Below are 20,521 nucleotides of genomic sequence, written 5' to 3' on the forward strand. Positions count from 1 at the left end.
GTGCCCGAATCACGATGCCCCAAAAGACCACCACCAGGAGTTGAGTCTGTTGCAAAACACATGAGAATCTTTTTATTACAAATCATTACAAGCTGCAGCCTGGGCCTGCACCCCACCACCACCAAAGTGGTGAGAGCCAAGAGCCTTGTGCTCAGGTTAGTTGGGTGATTTAAAGATCCCAGTCCCTCCCAGTGTGCCCAAGGCGGGGGGCTGTTTCTGCTTAGCAAGCATCTATTGGTCGAAACACAAAATGGATGTTGTGTTTTGAATTGATTGGCTATAGGAAGGTCCCCAAACCATTAATGATACGGTGTCTCTCCCTGGGGGGGGGGGGAAAATGGGCCGGTTTCCTAGCAACAGTATCTCTAGTGGGTGGGGAAAGAATGCAGTAGGGCGGGTTCTTCCCCTCAGGGCATTGCTGGACCTCTCCACCCACCTAGCCTCAGTTCAGGCCTTAAACTTTAATAATAGCCACCGATTTTGAACCTTTTGGTCTCTCGATGCCAAATCTTGATCGAAAAAGTAGACGGTTGTTGTGTGTCAGTTATGTTGCTGCTGTTGTCACTTGTTTTTGAGACAAGTCATTACTTTGGAGCCTAGCCTGACCTTGGCTTTAACAGTCTTCCGGCCTTACTCTCCTAAGTGCTTGGATTACAGGCATGTGCCACCATGCCTGGCTGAGCCTTCATTTGCTCATGTGGTACATAAAACTTTGACTGACTAAGTCTGTTCGGCTTTCCCTCATTATCTGTCTTGTCCTAGGTTTGTGTCCCTCATGATGGATAAGGAAAGGACTGTACTGTACCTTCTCTCTCTACACTAACATCCGATGTTTTCTTGTGTTGGTGGGGTTTCTGGAGCTGATGGTCTGCCCTAAAGAATAAACCAGCCTAACGTTGCTGTCTTTTAAATGTTGTTTTTACTTTATGTTATGGGTGATTTGCCTGCATGCCTGTCAGTGCACCGTGGTCCACAGTGCCTGAGGAGGCCAGAAGAGGATGTTCAGTCCTCTGGAGATTATTAGCCGTGTGTGTGTGTGTGTGTGTGTGTGTGTGTGTGTGTGTGTGTGTGGAATTGAACCTGCTTCTTCTGGAAGAGCACCCACCGCTCTTAAGGAATGAGCAATCTTTCCACCCCCCAGTGTTTTTGCCTTAGCTCCATTTCCTGAGGCTGTGATCAAATATCCTGACAAAAGCAATTTCCATTCATCTCACAGCTGTGGGTCACAGACGGTCACTGCAGGGGCGTCAAGGCGGGAACTGAAAACAGCGGGCCACATCCACATTCAGGAGCCAGGAGAGAATGTTTGCTTGTGCGCTTGCTGGAGCTTAACTGGCTCTCCTTCTCACCAAGCGCAGGGTCCAGACCACAAAACGGTGCCATCCACATCCAGAACTTCAATCTTCCAATCTTCGATGGACACACTTAAGAAGATCCCTCCTCAGCTATAGCCAGGCAGGGCGGCACACACCTTTAGTCCCGGCACACAGGAGGCAGAGGCAGGTGAATCTCTGTGAGTTCGAGGCCAGCGTGGTCTGCAAAGTGAATCCAGGACAGCCAAGGCTATACAGAGAAACCCTGCCTCAAAAAATCAAAAGGAAAAAAAAAATATATCCCTTGGGTGTATGATATGCACAGGCAAACCCAATCCAAACAATTCTTTATTGAGACTCTCGATTGTGTCACTGTCTAGTGACTATTTTATCGATATGAACAGACACCATGAGCAAGGCAACTCTTACAAACGGAAGTATTTTATTGGGGCCTTGCTTATGGTTTCAGAGGGTTAGTCAGTGTGTGATCATCATGGGGGCAGCAGACAGGCATCCTCTGGAGCAGCAGCTGAAAGCTTTACATCCTGATCCACAGGCACAGAGAGAGGGAAATGGAAAGAGAGATTAGAGAGAGAAACATATAGGCGACTGGGCCTGGAATGGACTTTCGAAACCTCAGAGTCCACCCCCAGTGTCACACCTCCTCCAGGACCACACCAATCCTTCCTGAAGAATTCAGCTGGGGACCAAGCATTCAGACATGAGCCTACGGGCGGCCATTCTCAGTCAAACCATCATGGTTAACCGCTAAACTATAGCCATCACAATTAGCACCAAGCAATGGACATGAAAGTAGCGCTTTTCATTCTCTTTAGCTCTTGCAAATGTTCTCTAGGGTGTCCTTTCTGAGGAGAGACAGCCTCGCCAGAGAATGCTCTTTACCCCCATCCACTGTCCAGCTTATCTTAGACTCCCATAGGAATGTTCAGGAATGATTTACATGTCTCCTCGGCCATTCAGCCAACCTGTCCCCTACCCTCACGAAACAGGAACAAAAAAATAGAAGTCAACCTTCTGCAGAGGACTGAGACCCAAGGCTGCTTTCCCAGCAATACACACCGCCATCTTAATCAATTCCATGTAAGGGGTCTTCTCCTTCCGAATATGCATGAGACTAGAAAGGCAGCTGTCATGTTTGAGTCAGAAATGTCTCCCACAGACCTATGTGTTTGAAACTCCGGTGCCCAACTGGCACTGGTGGTTGGTTGTGAAACCTTTGAAACATGGGACCTATATGAAGAAAGTAGATCACTTCAGACAGGCCTTTGAAAGTTACAGCTACTTCTGTTTCTGGTCCATGTTTTCCGTTTCCTGTTGTATAATCACACCCCATCACCTTGGGTATATGATACACACAGGCCAAACTGTTAGTATAATATTCTTGTGGAATGTACCGTTGTTCATTCAAATACTGATTTCTCTACCGCACTATCTGGTTTCAGTCCAGACAGTGCTGAGGAATGGAGAGAATAGGGTGGGACATTCTGGTCCAGAGGGGAAGAGAAGGAAGGGAGTAGTAGGAGGAGAGCAGAGATCAGCAGGGCAGGACTTGGAACCGGGAGGAGAGATGAACCAGACCTAAGATATGACTAAAAGCAAGTATAATGGGTGAACTCTGATTGGTAGGAAACTATGTGGGCCTGGAGTTAGGATGGAGTAACTATTGCCTAGCACTGTGCTCTAGGTTAATTAAATAAATCCCAGTCTCTGTGCGGTGATTTGGGTATACAGCTGGATTAGGATTAACTGCTGTATAACTCTAGATAAATCAATAATAAATATTAATAAACCACAACACCAACCCAACCCAAACAATTCTTCAGTGAGACGCTCTTCCCAGGTGATACAGCCATGCCAACCTGCCTTGTGTACCATGAGGAACAGAAGTGAGCTTAAAAGAAGCCTTTTTTTCCCTTTAGTTGTCTATGTCTGACAGCCTCACTGAGAAGAAAAAGCAATTAATACAATGGCCAGATTTGATTAAAAATAGCAGGAAAGTTTGTTGAGCGGGAACTCGAAGATCAGGTTTTGGTGTAGCCTCTCAGTGGCCTGTTGGGATGAGGCTTTGTAGCCAGGAGATGAAGCTGAGCATCTACCATGGAAACAGGGAAATAGAGGAACTTCTCACTATGCAAACACACACATACGAACTTATAAATGCAGGGCTGCAGTGAAAAGGCCATTAAAGTCAAACTCACTGGCTGTTTTGGTCCTTACAGTAATCTGCCTACAAATACCAAATGCCTCTGGAAAGCTGATAGCTTCTGGTACTACTGACTGTCAGTAGTTAGGATGACTATCAGCTCCTACCCCAAGCCCCACGCAACTGAAGTATGCAATCATGTGACTTCACCCCACCCCCACTCCACCCAACCAAAATACTTTCCATTCTCGCCATGCCTGAGATTCTTTTAATAAGACAAAACCTTCCATCCCACAATTACAGATGAGGCTTGGTACCCTAGGAGGTGGGGCACACTGGCTTAAATACAGAGGAAGGTTGTCAGGGGAAGACCCTCTGACATCTCATTGTGAAATTCTTTCTTCTCCTGGGAAGCCATGGAATTAACAGGCTGTGACACTGCCTATTGTTCTCAAGCAAGTCACATAATCTCTTTGTCCTTTCTCAGAATACAGGCTGTGCCAAGAGACAGGAACATCTGCAAATGCCGAGTGGTTTAGAGCGCAGACGCCTCGCCCTTTACGTTTCTTTCTGTAAGGTGAAGTGAAGAAGCCTGCCCTAGACCGGCTCAAGTTGAAAAACGCCAAAGGCCTGGGAGAGTATGGGAAAGCTTAACACCGCGAGCCCTCGCACTTCTGTGAAGACTCCTGAAACAGCAGGCTTCTCTCTCTTCCCAAAATAAACAAACAAATAAATAACGAAGAAAAACCCCTCCCGGGTCAAACCATTCTGAGAACTGAAGAACATCAGATGGAAAAGACTCCAAAGACCAGATTCGGTGTATAAAATGCCAGATTCTTTTGAATAACAGCCATGATTGACAACTTTATTATTGTGTAATTGATACACAATAAATAATATATCCTTGAAATGTGCTGTTTGATCTCTTTTGGCATGAGAATGTAATTATAGCATTGTCACCTCAGACGAGAGAGCGGAAACACCTGCCCCCCCCACAAAAGTTTCCTCCTACTCTTTTGTAATATTTTCCTACTCTATTTCCCCATCTCTTATCTACCAGAAGCCACTAATATATTTTCTGTCACTACAGATTAGTTTTCACTTTCTAGACTACAGTATAAATGAATTCCTATTGCAATCTTGTTTTTATCTGTTTTGTTTGTTTGTTTGTTTGTTTTTTAAGGGGGGGATGGGGACAAGGTAGCCATGTGTAGCCATGTGGCCCAGGCTGGCCTGGAAGTTATGATCCTCCTGCCTCTGCTTTCCAAATACTGAGATTACAAGTGTGTACCAGCACCCCAAACTCAATTTGTTCCTTTTTATGGCAGCTTTCCCTGGGTCTTCGGGTTTTCATTTCTGACTGATTGTTAAGTAAAACTGTCTAAATAAATCTGTTCTCTCTGTAACCTGTCTTCTGCTGTAGGCTAGTGCGCTGGCTTAACTGTGGCGTATGAAGAGACTGACAAACATCCACGGGGTGGCTACACCAGTTTTGGGCATTTGAGTGGTTTCCAGTTCAGGGCTATTATAAGAGATTAGACACATTTGTGTCCAAGTCTCTGAAGATGCCTAAGTAAATACCTAAAAGTGAATGGCTGTGTCATACACTGGCATGTGTAACTTCTAAAGAATCTAACAAATTGCTTTCCAAAATGCTTGAAGCTGTTTGTATCCAACCAGCAGAGCTGGCTATTACTAGTCCTCTGTGTCCTTTCTTGCTCCTGGTGTGGTCAGTGCTGGTTGGTTTGTCCCTCCTTTTGTGTGGTGTGGTGGCTTTATCCCAGGGGCTTGCACATGCTAAGCAGCTACTTGACCGTCGAGCTTCTTCGTCTCCAGCGTGGCCGGGCTTTTTCAGCTTTAACTGTCCATTAGGTGTAGTTTTGGTTTGGATTTTTCAAATGACTAACAGCATCAAGAATCTTCTTCTTTGCTTATTTATCTTAAATATCTCTTCGAAGCTCTTGCTCACTTAAACACTATTGAATCTTCAGAATTTTCAATATATGTTAAAATTATATATAATTATATTTATATTATTATGTTTATGTTATGTAAACACAAAATATAAACATATGTATAGATAGATAGATAGATATGATGTGAGTTCATCATCATATATGTCTTCCAAAAAGCCTTATTCCAAAACAGAAACAATAAATCGGATTTTGGATTTTTTTTCACACCTGGTTTTCTATTTTCTGTTTCACTGATTTCCTGTCTGATCTCTATCAATTTTTTTTTTTCTGCTTGCTTGGGCTTTCATCTTATTTAATTCTGTCTCTCTTTCTGCTTTCTGTGTGTATGTGTTCATGAATACTTTTTATTTTGTTTTATTTTATTTTTGTTTGTTTGGACACAGAGTTTTGCTGGCAGTCTGTTCTACTTTCATTTCTGCTACTGTAATAAAATATCCCAACTAAATGCACTTCGGCAGTGAAAGTGCTTAGAATTCCAGGTTGCAGTACGTAATTGCAGGGGCATCCCACAGGCAGGAACTTAAGACAGCTCATTATGCCATATCCACAGTCTGAAACACAGAGAGAGCTGTCTCTGACTCTTTTACCTACCTTTGGGACTTTTTTCCTCCTACTGGGTTGCCTTGTCCAGCTTGGAAGTCGGAATATGTATCTGGTCTTATTGTAGCTTGTTGTGCTGTATTTGGTTGGTGTCCCTGGAAGGCCTGCTCTTTCTGAGGGGAGGTGAAGTGGAGGTGGATCCAGGGAAAAGGGGAAGGGAAGGAGAGACTGGGGAGAGAAGAGGGAGGGGAAACTCAGTTGGGATGTAATAAATAGAGAAGAATAAATAAAACTGGAAAAAAAGACCCTTTCCCTAGGTAATTCTGGCTTCTATGAAGTTGACTGTTGAACCTTACCAGTATATACCCAGAGCTGGCCTTGAACTCACAATCTTCCTACCTAAACCTTCTGAATGCTGAGATTGTAGGCGTGCACCACCATGACCAGCTAATCTCTGTCTTTTAATCATGTTAAGTCCATTTATGTTTCACATGGTTATTGCTATGTCCAAGTTAGCCGTCTTGCTGTTTGTTTTCTATTTGACCTGTATATATTTTTTGCTCTGTTTTATTTAAGGTCTTACATTACAGACTAGGCTGGCCAGAAACTCCTTATGTAGCTCAGATTGTCCTCACACTTGTGCTAATACTCCTGCCTCAGCCTCCCAAAAGCTGGGATTATAGGTAGAAGCCACTATGCCCAGCTTCCATTTGACCTATATATTTCTGATTCCCCTTATTTTCTTTTGTCTGACGACTTCCATCTTTCAATTGAATGAATGTTATGATTCTTCTTTATTTCCTTTATTGACTTACTACCTTATAATGCTGCTATTTCAGTGGGTGTTTTAGGGCTTATAGTGTATATAATCATAACTTTATAACTTTATCAATATAAAATTATGATGAACAAATATGTGATGGAGGTGGGAAAGATAAGAAAACGGAATGGTTCATGTGCTATGAAGAGAGGTAGAACTGCAGACGAGATAGAGGTGACAGGTGAGAGAGAGGGCTGAGGTCGGCATGTGGGCATTGCCCAGGAGGGTCGGCAGAGATGGGGTAGAGCAACCTGGAGCTTTTGTAGCCACAGATTCAACCCTTAAACCTGCTACCCGGCCACAGGACCTCCTGGCTCTGGGCAAGGATGAAGGGTTCACTTTCTGGATTAGACATCCTTGAAGGACCATGGTCCAGGACATCACCAGAGGCCAGGGTGGTGGTCCACGCTGCTGCCCCAGGCCGTGATGAAGCCTGAGAACCACATGGATACAGTCTGTGCCCCTGCCTGATGCCTTGCTGCTGTCCTCAGGCTTTGCTGTCTGGGGGAGGCGGGCGATTCTGATGTGGGCAGCGTGTTTAGCAGCCTGAGGCCACGTTGAGGCCATGTCGAGGCCAGTGGCCCATGCAGCCTCTGAGGACCTTGAGTGAGTTGGTGATCCTGATGCAGCTAAGGGCCATGTTGATGTCTGTGGCCTGTGTTACCATCAAGCCCATGTGGATGTCTGTGGTCTGGGATGTTGCCAGAAGCCATGTTAATGCCCTTGGGTGCTGGCCCACAGCATGGTGGCAGAGGCAGTGATGTGGGCACAGGAGAGCTAGCCCAGACTCATTGTGGCCACAGCTCTGCTCTCTCCAGCTGATGGCTTCTTGCTGGAAGGCAAGTAAAGAAAGATTCATCCTCTGTTGTGGGAATGGCCACTTCTTTGGGGTTGTCTTCTGTGTCTCCTGGAAGGCCCTGGCACAGAATGAGATTTCTGAGCCTCTGGTTCAGCTGAGGGTGTGGGAGAAAAGGATTTTCTCTGCAACAAGTATTATACCTCCTTTAAAACGTTATACAGCTCTTTCAGCTAAGTTCTCAGCCCCTGGCCAGGCAGCAGCAGGGAGCTCGGAGCTCCAACCAAGCCAGGACAAGTGGCTTCAGGAGCCCAACTTAGCTTGGGTAAAGCTGGTGGCTCGGTCAGGAACAGAGGGATGCAGCGGCAGTGGCAAGGCGGGAGCTTGCGCCTTGAGCAAGCCTGGCTAGGGAGGCGAATTTGAAGATCAGCAAAGAAGCAGTAGCGAGTCTCAGACAGTCATGGTGGAGGAGTGGAATGTGAGAGAGGAGTGTGAGAGTGTGTTTATTTAGTGAATCAGGGACTTTATAAACCTTGGGCAGTAGGAAGAGGAGTCTTGGGGTGAATATGTTCGCTTAGGCCAGGAGTGCCAAGGATATTTCATTTTCATGCAGCAGCGTAGTCCTGTGTAGTAAGGGGAACGAAGTACTTAAATTACCCTGTGGGTCAAGGGGGAGGGGAGAGAACTCCAAGCACAGGTATGGGAAAAGGTCATTGGTTGAAAGCTAAGGCACTAAGACATCTCATTAGCAAGAAGGGTATTTCCAGGAATCCCCAGGTGCCCACTGAACAAGTTTCTTATGGGGAAAGGATTGGGCCTGTACTCTCCCTGAGGGCTGTGTGACATTCCTCAAAGGATCTGGGATTTCCCCAGATCAAGCATAGAGGAGGGAACCCAGCAGAGGAAGGGAGTCTTTCATTTTAGCACCAAGCTCCAGCGAGTATCTGGGCAACGTGAAATGGACTTCTTTTTTCTTTCTTTTTTTCCACTTTCTTCTTTTTTTGGGGGGGGAGGTGGTGGTATGGGGAAGGAGAAATGGACGTGAAGATGCTGGGAGGTGACAGCAATCAGGGTGCATGATGCATGATTCTCAATCAATAAAAATAACTTTTAAAAGCTGGAAAAAATTCTATAAAACTAGGATACACCTAGTCATATACTATAAGACTCTGACAAGGACCTCGATTTCCTCCTCCTGGGATGTACGGTATTGTTTCCGTACTACGCTGTTATTTTTGTTTGAATCATCAGTCATCTTTTAAAGTTATAAAGATTTTAGGTAAAACAACCTTAGATATTTTCCCACAGAGGTACCCCGTTTTGTCATTGCTCCATTCTCGCCTATACTCCTATTTCCATCTGGTGTTATTTTCCTTCTGCCTGAAAATGTTCTTTTCTGTTTCTTGTATGTTAGGTCTGTTAGTGATTAATTCTTGAAGCTTTCACCTATCAGGAAATTCTGTTGATGCACCTTCATCCTTGGGAGATATTTTCGCTGGGCTAAATATCTAGATGGCAGTTTATTTTTCTTCCAACAGCTTAATGATGCTACTCCATTGTCTTGGCCTTATTTCTCAGGAGAAATCTGTGGCGTCCCTGTCTTTGCTCTTCCTTACATTTGTCTGCTTTTACTGGCTGCTTTTCAGCACTTTGTTTTCATCCCTGATTTTTGAGCTGTTTGATTCTGATATGATTTTGTGGGGTTTTCTTCATGAGTTTTTTTGTCCTTAGGACTCGTTGAATTTCTTCTACCCATTTATTTATGGTTTTCAACAACACTGAAAAATTTCAATTTCTTCAAATAGCTTGTGTGTCCTTCCCCGCACCGATAGGACATGGATGGCGTGTCTATTTGCCTCTGAGGTTGTTCCATGGTTCACAGGTACATTTTCATTCTTGTGTAGGAAGTTTTTCTTTCTGGGCTCTATTTTTAGATTTTTATTTAGATCTATTGCTTTGTCTTCAAGTTCACGAATCTTTCGCCATGAATCTTGTCTTATCAGGGTTTTATTGCAGTGAAGGGACACCATGACCACGGCAACTCTTATAAAGGACAACATTTAATAGGTGCTGGCTCACAGTTCAGAAGTTCAGTCCGTTATCATCATGGCGGGAAGCATGGCAGTGTACAGACAGAGAGTGCTGGAGGAGGAACTGAGAGTTCGTCTACATCTTGATCCACAGGCAGCAAGGAGACCGTGTTCTCCACTGGGCATGGCTTGAGCATTTAAGAGTCCCCAAAGCCCACCCTCACAGCGACACACTTCCTCCAACAAAGCCACACCTCCTAACAGTGCCTCTCCCTATGGGCCAAGCATCCAAACACATGAGTCTACGGGACCATACCTATTTAAACCACCACAGATCCCATCACTGTAATTTTCTTCTCAGATTTTAAAGTTCTCAATCTTTAGAAATTTGATTTAACATATTTTTGTGTCTGTTTAACTTTGTAGATCTCTAATAACAATAGTTATTAACATAATAACAATAGCTGTTTGACTATCTTTATCATCAACACCTGTACCTGTGCACATATAAGGGTATGTATTTCTGTGTTTTAACAGCTTCCACTGAGTTATTTTTGTACCTTTTTTTTTTTAGGTATATGATATTGTGAATTTTCATTCATTGGGTTCTGAATATTTTCATATGATGATATGAAATTTTCAGCTTTGTTCTAGAATGAAGTTATATAACTAGAAAATAGTGGACATTTTGCATCTTGTTTTTACAGACTGCTCGGATACAGAGAGCAACAGGACACTCTCTTAGGGCAGTGGCTCTCAACCTTCCTAATTCTATGACCCTGTAACACAGTTCCTCATGTTGTGCTGACCTCAGCCATAAAAGCATTTTCATTGCTACTTTATAACTGTAATTTTGCTACTGTTATGAATCTTAATATAAATACATGTGTTTCCAATGGTCTTAGGCAACCCCAAGAGGGGCTGGCAACTGCTATCTTCCAGAGTCACTGTATCGCCTTGAAAACAAAGATGGGCCATTCTTATCTGTACCAGCATAGTTAGCTACTAAGAAGCAAACTGTGCCCCTTGCCCCTCCAACCTTACAGCCACCGTTGTCGTAGCCTTCAAGATGGAGGCAGACCCTTCGAGGAGGCGCCTGACCAGATGAGGTCAGGTAGCTGAGTCCTCAGGATGGAATCGGGGCCCTTATGAGATAGGAGGTATCAGAGAGCTAGCTGTATCCTTGTGCCAACTTAGAACAAGGGGGGGGGGGGGAGAGACGGTCACCTACAACCAAAGGAAAGAGCTCGCACCAGAAATCAACCACGTACATGGACCTCTGGCTTCCTGTTTTCAGAACTCTGAGAAAACACATTTTTTTAAGCTATCCAGACTGTGTGTGAACCCAGCGAGACACTGGGAAGCATTCTAGGCTTTGTTGTGACTTCTCCATTCTGCCACAGCAGCACAAACACAGCCTCGGCCAGGATGTACACACACTCACGTCTGACTGTGCACCTACATTTTATTGCGTGTCCTGGAATGTGGGTTGCATAGCCAGCTCAAAGAGTCCCACCCACTACTTAAAAAAATCATGCTTAGTTGCAGGCCATGCACATAGATGGTGGATCCCTCTCCCCTACATCCCACCCTCTATCCAAATACGCCTTTACTATTTAGGTGAGCCATTTGGGGTGTCTGACTGGTACGTTTAGCCCAGGCCTGTTTCATAAGACGTGAATTCGTGCGCCGTGGAGACACAAGACAGCGGCTCTGCTTCTCTTCAAGCGCCAGACAAGAACTGTCTACAGAAACTTGCCCGGATTACCTGCTGCGACTTCCAGCATCCAGAGGCAGCAGAGGGCTGTCTGACGCGGCGCTGCAGTCTCCTCGCGAGGAAGGACCTTGTCTAACCTTCCGCTTCTCTCTCCTGCAGATCGCCCTCGCTCCTCTTGAGTGAGCTATTTGTTCCGTTGTCACTTGCGGCACGTGAAGGTAGACAGCCGCAGCGGAGCGGCCAGGAGCCATCGCTCGGCTCTGCTGTGGCCGGCAGAGACGGTGTGTGCTCGGGATACAGGGCTGGTGACAAAGGGAAGCAGGCCGTGGGATTGAGCCTTTCATGCAGGCTCTTCTCTGGGAGATCCAGACTCCGCGTTTTCAAACCGAGCACCTCACCTAATAAAAACACAACGCTTAGCAACAGAAATGGATTCCAACTATATTTAGCCAAACCAAAGCTGTCTAAAAATGTACTGGACAGCATGATTGACGCAACTGGCGATTCTTCTTGTCTTTTGCTGACGGTACTCGCCTAGTTTGTGTTCTAGAGCGAGAAGAACCTCTCTAGGGGGAGGTGATTTGATTTGTCAGGGGAGAGATGAGAAGGCAGTGGCTTAGATGAGGGGCCTTCTCGGTTTGTTCTGCTTGCGTTAATGACCCAGTCTGCTTCTGATCTCCAATTTGAGATTGGAAAAAAAAAATACATATATATATATGTATATATATATATATACTTATATATTTATATATAAATGACTTGTTGAAAGAAAAAGCAAGTCAAGAGTATACAGAGACCTGGAGGATGATACCTAAGGTCTGAGGGGGAAAGTGACTCCCCCAAATGTGTGGTAGTCAGTCGGGCTGCTACACAGTCGCCTATGCCCCTAACACAATCCAAAGAGCCTCTGGGATCCTCCTGCTTCTTGCCCCTAACCCCGGCGGAATCATGAGGAAAATGTCAGGGAGATTCCACCGCAGGAACATCCCTCCTCAGAAGAGCACCCTAAATAATATCAGAGAGCTGTGGCAGCCAGGAGGAGCCTGTGGCAGTTAAAGGTAATGGGAACACTGCAGCCCAGAACACAAGAGGAAACCCAAGCTGCGCTCCACTGATGATAGACAGATGCCCGTCACTAATTTCAGCCAATGTTCTGATATAACTTAAGGCGTTAGGTGTAATGGGAGTCCCTGGAAAGCCTCCTGGTAGTTCTGTGGTTCTGAAACCAATTTCAAGTCTGTTGAAAAGAAGGAAAGGAACTCGCCCTCTTAGGATTCCAACCCCCGCCTTGGCCAGCCCGCAAAAACCAGTGTTTAGCATCCATTCTGGACTCAGTCTCAAGTGTCTTATCTATGTCTGGGGGAGCATGGCATAAAAACCACCAGCCAGACATGGAAGCAGAGACCCAGTGGCATAGCTCACACTGTAATGCCAGCATCTCAGGAGGCTGATGCAGGAGGATCAAAAAATCAAGGCTGCCCTGGGCTGTTCAGTTCCAAGCCAGCCCGAGCTTTGCAGTGAGATCCCGTCTCACAGAAACAAAGCAAAACAAATAACAACAAAATCTGAATCTGTATTTTAAAAAGAAAAAAAAAAAAAGACAGAATTAACAGTGTACCCAGAAGGAGAGCTCCCAAAGCATGTGTTGTTTGTCACCTCGAATGTAATCTAATCTACGAGGCGCTCCGAGCTGGAATCCGACCTTTCATTTTTAACACAACAGCTGAACTCTCAGTGTTTGCCTGCAATGGCTGCAGCCATCGCCCATAGGCAGCACCTCCTCCAAATTAAGGAACATTCCTGGAGATTCTCATTAAATGCACATTACCGTTCTGAGGGCTGATATCCTGGGAGCCACGAGTCTTCAGGTTCCTCTTCTCTGCTGAGCGAGTACATGAAGCCGCAGCCTTCTGCGGAAGCGAAGCGAGAGTGCATTCTGTGGAGTGTGTTTGTCTTCAGTAAGTTATTCGGTGTGATGTCGCCTGGGGGGTTCTACCAGAAGGCTTCGCTGGTTACTACTCCTTGACTGTGCTTTAGCTGTGAGTACCCTGTTAGGATAACCTGACGTACCTTCCCCTCCCCCATCCTTTTCAGAGACAGGGTTTCCTTATGTAGTCCTTACTGCTCTGGAACTTGCAATGTAGACCAGGATGGCTTTGAACTCTCAGATGCACCTGCCTGAGCTTCTTTGGAGTTGGGATTAAGCCTCTTGACAGGGGTCCAAGTATAAAAACCCAGGCCAGCCTCAATCCCAAATCCTCCTAAATCCGCCATGCCAGGCCATATTTTTTTCTTTTTTTTTCTTTTTTTTTTTTTTTTTTTTAAGACAGGGTCCTACTCCGTAACCCAGGCTATCCTGGAGCTTATGTACACTAAGCTATCATCAGACTGCTGGCAATCCTCCTGTCTCAGTCTCCAGGGTGCTGAGGTTATATCCAGGAATTATTCTTTTTTAAAGTGCATATTTTTAAAGATTCCCCCTACCCCCCGCAAAATATATTTTGATTACAGCCTTCCCCTCCCACAAGAGTTGGTCCATTCTTAGAGGAAAGTCAGTAACTGTCTTGTGGCAGGTCTTGGCAGTTGGTTGTTACGGTCTAAGCTGTCTTGTAGAACGAGGGATGGATGCCTTGGCTTTCCTGAAGCTGTCGGACACAAAGGTCCTGGCCCTGTCTCCGTGTTTGGTGGCTGCCTTGTCACAGCAGCCGCCTCCGATGGGGTTAATGACAGGTATTCCTTTCTGGTCCCTTAGGGGATGAGGTTCTGAGGATTCAGATTTCTCTGTGTGTTTCTTAGGTTTGCACCTTGATACAGTACAAGGCGGGGTGGGGGGGTCACAGGGAAGTTGCAGCCCATCATTTTCAGCTCTGCCTCTGACTGGGTTTTGCTGCTTGAGCAGGGCCCTTAGGCTCTCTGGGCTTCTGTGTCCTGTACTGTAAAACAGGGCACTCTCCCCAACTATTTCAGGCTATTATGAAGTCCAGTGATCAGAAACAGCTGCCAACATTGCTTTAAAAAAATGCAGCATGAACTCATATTTAAATACTTGAACTACATAAATTTCTCGGTGTCCTTCAAGGCCCTTAAAATAGACTTTCACTTGTGACCGACATGTCAAAAGCTACAATTCAGTCATGAGTTTCGCACCACAGAAACAAACTGGCTGTGTGCGGCTGGCGTGTGTCGGGGGTGGGGTGGGGTCGTCCTCCATTGTGTCACCGACTTCCAGTCGAAGGCAGGTTATTCCTAAATGGCTTTGCCCACATTATATAACTCACCACTTTCCAGGGAGGGAGCTGGGAAGTGAAGATCTGGCATTTTCTGCTTCTAACGTGACATTTTAAACAGCAGGCACTGTTTCCAGAAAGACTTAGAAAATGGGATCCCCAAATACAAGAGGGGGGTTCAGAAGTGAAGACGCCCCACCAACAGCTGTGGGTGTGGCTCAGTCGGTAGTGTGCTTTGTTAGTGTTCCTAAGACCCTGGGCTTGATCTCCAGCACCCCAGAAAGACCAGCACCTGTGATCCCCACATGCCACGGGTGGAGACAGGAGGAACCTGAATTCAAGGTCAGCTACATCGAAAGGTTAAGGATAACCTGGGCTATGTGAAACCTTGCCTCAAAAAAAAAACCAAAATCAAAACCAAAACAAAACAAAACAAAAAACTTGGAGAGACAGAGAGAAAAAGAGAAAGAGAGAGGGGGGAATAAATACCTCCCATGGACTGGGAAGTGCTACCCAATTTTGAAGAAACTACAAAGCACACCCTAAAGAACTGGCCTCTGACTTGGGCAAGTCCCTAACGCTTCCACCCATGACCCCTTATCTTTTGCGTAGCTTTTTATTAGCCATAGTTTCTAAACCTTTACACTTGCTCATGAGCCAACTCTGACACCCAGTCCTAATGCCCAACTAAACTACCTCTTTCCCCGTGTCAAGCTGGAGCACAGCTGGAACTTAGGCCGCAAGAGCAAAGGTAAAGCAAAGGGCTCCTGTTTGTTTGCCTGCTTCTTTCTCCATGCGGGCCCTCAGCGATCTGAACTATCAGGGCAGAGTGTGTCTTCACGTGAAATGGAAGGCTCTTCTTTCCGACTCTGGAAATATCGATCCCATTTGGTATCAGAAGTTCTCCGGGAACAGCCTGTGCGGGCGTCTTCCCCGTGGTTACGTGTGAGCGCCAATTACATTTTTAAAGCTGCTTTTCACATCTTCATTTGATGAGCCTAAGAACTCCAGCCCTGATCTGGATTGAGAAAGGCCTCATCACATCTGGCTAGTTAGAGCGCCTCATGCCACGGTGATGATGCCCATCGGGCCTGACACAGGGTGTCTATGAGGGTATCCCAAATGAGGCCAGAAGGCAGGAGGAAGGCCCCCTTGCTGTCCATAGGGTTTGCTAGCCCTCACTTTGCTTCTAGGCAGCAAGGAGAGACTATGAGCTATGTGCTGTAAAAGCTATTTTCAGAGCTGTTAAGATTTAGTCACTCGACTGTTTCTAATTGGAGGAGCCTATTAGCTCCCTCCCTGCCCCGGAACACATTGTATAATGAAAGCACTTAGACGATCCCTGATTTATAATTAATTCAGTGCATTTGCTTCTTCCCAGCCCCTATTGCCATCGCTGCCCACCCCACCCCCCACAGGCCTGCGCACTGAGGAAGTTGCCTTTGCACAGTTTTAAGCTTCGGCCTTGTGTTTGGCAGAGGAGGCTTCGGTGGGAAGTGAACGGTTTGAATGAAAATGGCCCCCACAGGCTCACAGGAAGTGGCACCATCGGGAGGTGTGGCCTTGTTGGAGGTAGTGTGTCACTGGGGGGTGGGCTTTGAGGTTTCAGATGTTTAGGCCAGGCCCAGTGTCCCTCTCTCTTCCTGCTGCCTGCCGATCTAGAAGCAGAAGTCTCAGCTACCTCTCCAGCACCATGTCTGCCCGCGCACCACCATGATTAATAATGGTCTGAATCTCTGAGCTGTAAGTCAGCCCCAGTGAAATGGTTTCCTTTATAAGAATTGCCAAGGTCGTAGTGTCTCTTCGCAGCAACGGGGCCCCAGCTAAGGCAGTAAGGTTTGACCTTCAAAGACCTTCAATTTCATGCACCTCTTCCAAGAATTCATCTACTCACCTGCTCAAGCGGTCCTACGGTTCAAACAATTTGAAAAGATAAAATATTGTGACCACAGTTGTGACAATCACCTCTTTGCACTCAGACATTTCCCCTTCACAATTCTCTCTTGGTTCAGCTGGCGTTGGAAACCCCATGGCCATTTGGGGAGTATATTGAAGAGATTCTGAGCATGAACATTTCTTTTGGGTTGAGTGGAGTAAGTTTTGTGTGGTGGGGCTAGAGCTAGCTACCCTAGCATGCTCTTCATTGATGTCTTCCAAGTCACTGATGTCTGCTCACTACTTGGGCAGAGTTTTCTCTTAGGAGAGATGTAATCAAAGTGTAGACGTTCCAAAAGAAAAGTTTATATAGAGAGATACGAGGTCATAGGCTTTGTACTGTTCAGTGGGTTCTTTATGTGTAATTTGCCACAACTTATTTTTTCTTACCTAATTGTGTATGTGTGTGTGGTTAAAAATCTCTTCTTGGGCAACTCAGTTTTAAAGTCTCCCCCTGGCTGAAGGGAGTTGGTCTTTATTTCTCAATGAACTTTGGTTGATGGGCCTTTCAACAAACAGAAAGGCAGGGTAAGAAGGAGATGCAGAAGGAAGGAGAGGAGGTGGGGAAGGAAAGACAGAAGGAAGGAAGGGTGAGTTGGTCAGTCTCTTCTTCCCTCCTGTTTCAGGTCCGAAGAATGTAGGTCTACTCTGGAAAATGACAGTACATGTGTTATGAGCCATCTCACACTCCCGAGCACTCAGACTCAGGCACACACGGAACAATGATTCAACCAAGTCATGACAGACACAAGAATATGGCACCATCTGGCCATCTGAGGGAAACTGGACACCGCCTATCTGACGCCACTTGTACGGTATCTTTCCCAACAACAAATACCTAATTCCAAAACCAATTTGCTGGTTTCCTTGTACCAACTGAGTATCCCGCAATTTCTTTTGGTTCTGACACTGTCTGAGCAGAATTAGCAGGAGACCCCATAGGTTAAGGGCCCAGGCCCACATGACCTTCCCTGCTTCAGCTGTCAATCATAAGAACATCCTGGGTCTTCATGCCCACTGTGCCTGTGTATGATTCGGGCGTTCCAATGAGTTCCCCTCATGGTTGCTAGCTCCCCTAGAACACACTGCAAGGCTTCAGAAGTACTTTCATTAAGACTATAGCTTTTTCTCAGTTTACAAAATGCCAGCTGGCAACAGCTAAATTCAGGTGTTCCACCAGGCAAGGTGATTACAGAGCTTCTCTGCACTCCTAGGGCTACCACCTGCCAGGACATCAGTATTACCGACCTAGAGGCTTCAAAATCGCCTAGAACAAGGGCTTCTACCAAAGTTTCGTTACATGAGCACGATTAACCAGATCTTTGTCCACTGGGGACTGGCCTTCCTCTCTGGCTTCTTCCCTCTGCTCAGCGAGGGCTAAACTTTCAATCTTCTAATATCATATTTGGCCTTTCTGGTGACTGAACCAATCCTGAATCTATCTAGAGATGCCCACCAGAGTCGCTATGCATAATAGCAATTGTGGATGGCTGGAAGGGATTCCTCATGAATTACAAAAGACATCCTAACCACTCGAGAAACTCTAAGAGTTCAGAAAAAAGCAAACGTATTTTCATTATATCATAATTCAATACCATAAATCTGGCTTATAAAACAAACATGTTAATGTAGCAAAATTCCTCTGAACCTATATATACCTAGCAAAGTAATCACAAATTTTACCAAAAGCTTTGTCAAAATCCCTGCTTTAAAAAAAATTTGACATATTCAACATCCAAGGTTCATTAGAAGGATGATGGAACATTCTGGCTTACCCACAAAAATCAAGCAAGCAAGAAGACATCATGAGGAATACTGAGAGATTAATACAGGGTATTAACATATTGTTATATTGAGCTTATACGTGATGAATCACTGTTAGAATCGCATGCACGGTGGCACACGCCTTTAATCCCAGCACTCAGGCAGAGGCAGGCAGAGCGCTGTGAGTTTGAGGCCAATCCGGTCTACAAAGAATCTAGGACAGCCAGGGCTACACAGAGAAACCCTGTCTCAAAATACCAGAAAAGAAAGAAAAGAAAAGTACACCCTGTTCAACAGTATACATACGATGTTGGCCAGAGAGGGAAGATACTGTTCTGCATTTGTAATTCAGAAGGTTGGAGTCTCTGGGTGGTTTCTTTTTCTTCGTTTCTTTCAGCTTCTCACTTGTTAAATTGTAATGAGTGCCTCACATTCATTAAATCACAGGTTTTCGGCCTTCCGTCAAATCCTTTATCTTCCTTCCTACAGCGTCAAAGGGGGAAGATTGGATTCGACTCACACACCTCCACTGATAATGCCATATTTGAGAATATAAATCAATTGATATATACGGAACACTAGACCTATACCTTTATCATAGTGTAACTCACTTTTAAATGGTTCTGTTCTGTTAAGAAGCATTTAAAGCGTTTTGATATTAAAAAAAAAAAAAAACAACTCTTTGAAGATGCAGGTTGGCCAGGGCAGATTGTAAAATGACGGGGTTTAGTAAAGAAGTCACTTAAGCTAATGAAGCAGTGATGAAGGGGGAAGTTAATTGAGTGAATTAGGAGCTTGGTTGCTAAAGCAAATTGTTCTGATGGAAACAAGAGTGTCGGTCGAGGCACAGGCCTTAGACAGCAGGCGATGAACAATCAGAGGCAGGAGGCGGGGCAGCTTTTCCGACAAGGCAGAGAAAGAGGAAGGAGAGGGAGACATCAGAAGTAACTGACGCCACCAGCGTGGCACCACAGTGGCTGCTCTGCCACGCAGTGAGGCAGCTGCACGCTCTCTAACCCAGGACACCAGTGATCACCACTGTCACATACAAAGTAGGGTGTGCGCGCGCGCACACACACATTTGTCCTTTTAAAACACACATAAAGTCTTTAAGAAGTCAGATATCAGTTCATAAAAGAAGAGAAAACTTTTTGAATGATACATTTTGTCCGGATAAAATATAATAAAATTTAAAATGAAGCATTACAAAGATTGCGGGCTGGGGTGTAGCTTGGAAAACCATATGCTTGCCCAGCAGAGTGGAAGGCCTGGGTTCCCCAAATTCAGCCCCTGAAAAGATGGTAGATAAAACTACTGTGGAAACTAACAAGTCAGATTCGGGATAATTTCCTTTTCCAAGAAATTAAGACAGAAAGAAACAAACAGAAAAACGTAGCGTCCGCTTAGCATTAGAAACCCAGGAACTCAACGCTCAGTAGAGAAAGTGGGAGCCTGAGTGAACCAGCTTAGAGATGTAAGCAAGAAGAAAGGAAACGATGAGTAGAAATAAATGAAAATTGAACAGTGAAGAAATAATGGGGGTCTGGGGGTCAATCTTCTGTCTTGAAAGTCTAATAAAACAGACATGTTGGTGACAAAACAAAATACTCAGGAAGCACAAATAATGATATTAGGAATGAAAGAGGCCTGTAAAGGCAGATAAAGAAATAATAGAAGCCATAGAAGCCACTGAGCTACCTGAACTTTCGGGCGTTGGGCTTTTTGACCTTACCAAACTGAAAGGTGGTGCTCCAGTGAACACATGAAACTACAGAGTGGGTGACTTTCCAGATTAATATAAATGACAGGCATTAGCGAAAGAGGAGGTTTTAAAACGTTAATGCCTTTATAAACAAAGAAGAATTTCAATAACCATTAAAAAAAAGAAAAAAAGTAAGTCCATCTCCCAAACGGTACATGGTTTCCTTTATATCTAGTGTCAGCAAACCTTCTCAAAATAACAGCCCGTGCAAGCTCAAAGCCTACACAGTGAGTTTGAGGCCAGCCGCGTTTCCATGAGAGGCAGTCTCAAAGAGAGCAGGGGGCCGTGGAGAGGGAAGGGGAAGGAAAGGAAGAGAAAAATATGACATCACATTGCTCTCCTCCAGCAAGTAGAACACTGGGGAAAAGAAACGGTTGGTTCCACTTTGAGGTTATCAAGAAATTTTCCCACCTGAGGACATCGGTCTGACATCCTGGAACTGTTGTAAATGGAAAGTTTACGATACCAAAAGCACAA

At 45.2% G+C, this 20,521-nt stretch overlaps 1 long non-coding RNA gene across 1 annotated transcript; it reads right to left on the reverse strand.

Annotated features, from left to right (window-relative positions):
- Nucleotides 1-45: 45 nt before the first annotated feature.
- Nucleotides 46-13,466, reverse strand: LOC132655946 (uncharacterized). Its single transcript, XR_009593922.1, has 4 exons — nucleotides 13,185-13,466; nucleotides 11,408-11,754; nucleotides 6,045-6,221; nucleotides 46-1,858 (listed from the first exon to the last, which is right to left on the reverse strand). It is a non-coding gene; the product is annotated as an uncharacterized LOC132655946 (long non-coding RNA).
- Nucleotides 13,467-20,521: the final 7,055 nt, after the last annotated feature.

The sequence above is a fragment of the Meriones unguiculatus genome, chromosome 8 (assembly GCF_030254825.1).
Source record: "Meriones unguiculatus strain TT.TT164.6M chromosome 8, Bangor_MerUng_6.1, whole genome shotgun sequence".
Taxonomy (NCBI): domain Eukaryota; kingdom Metazoa; phylum Chordata; class Mammalia; order Rodentia; family Muridae; genus Meriones; species Meriones unguiculatus.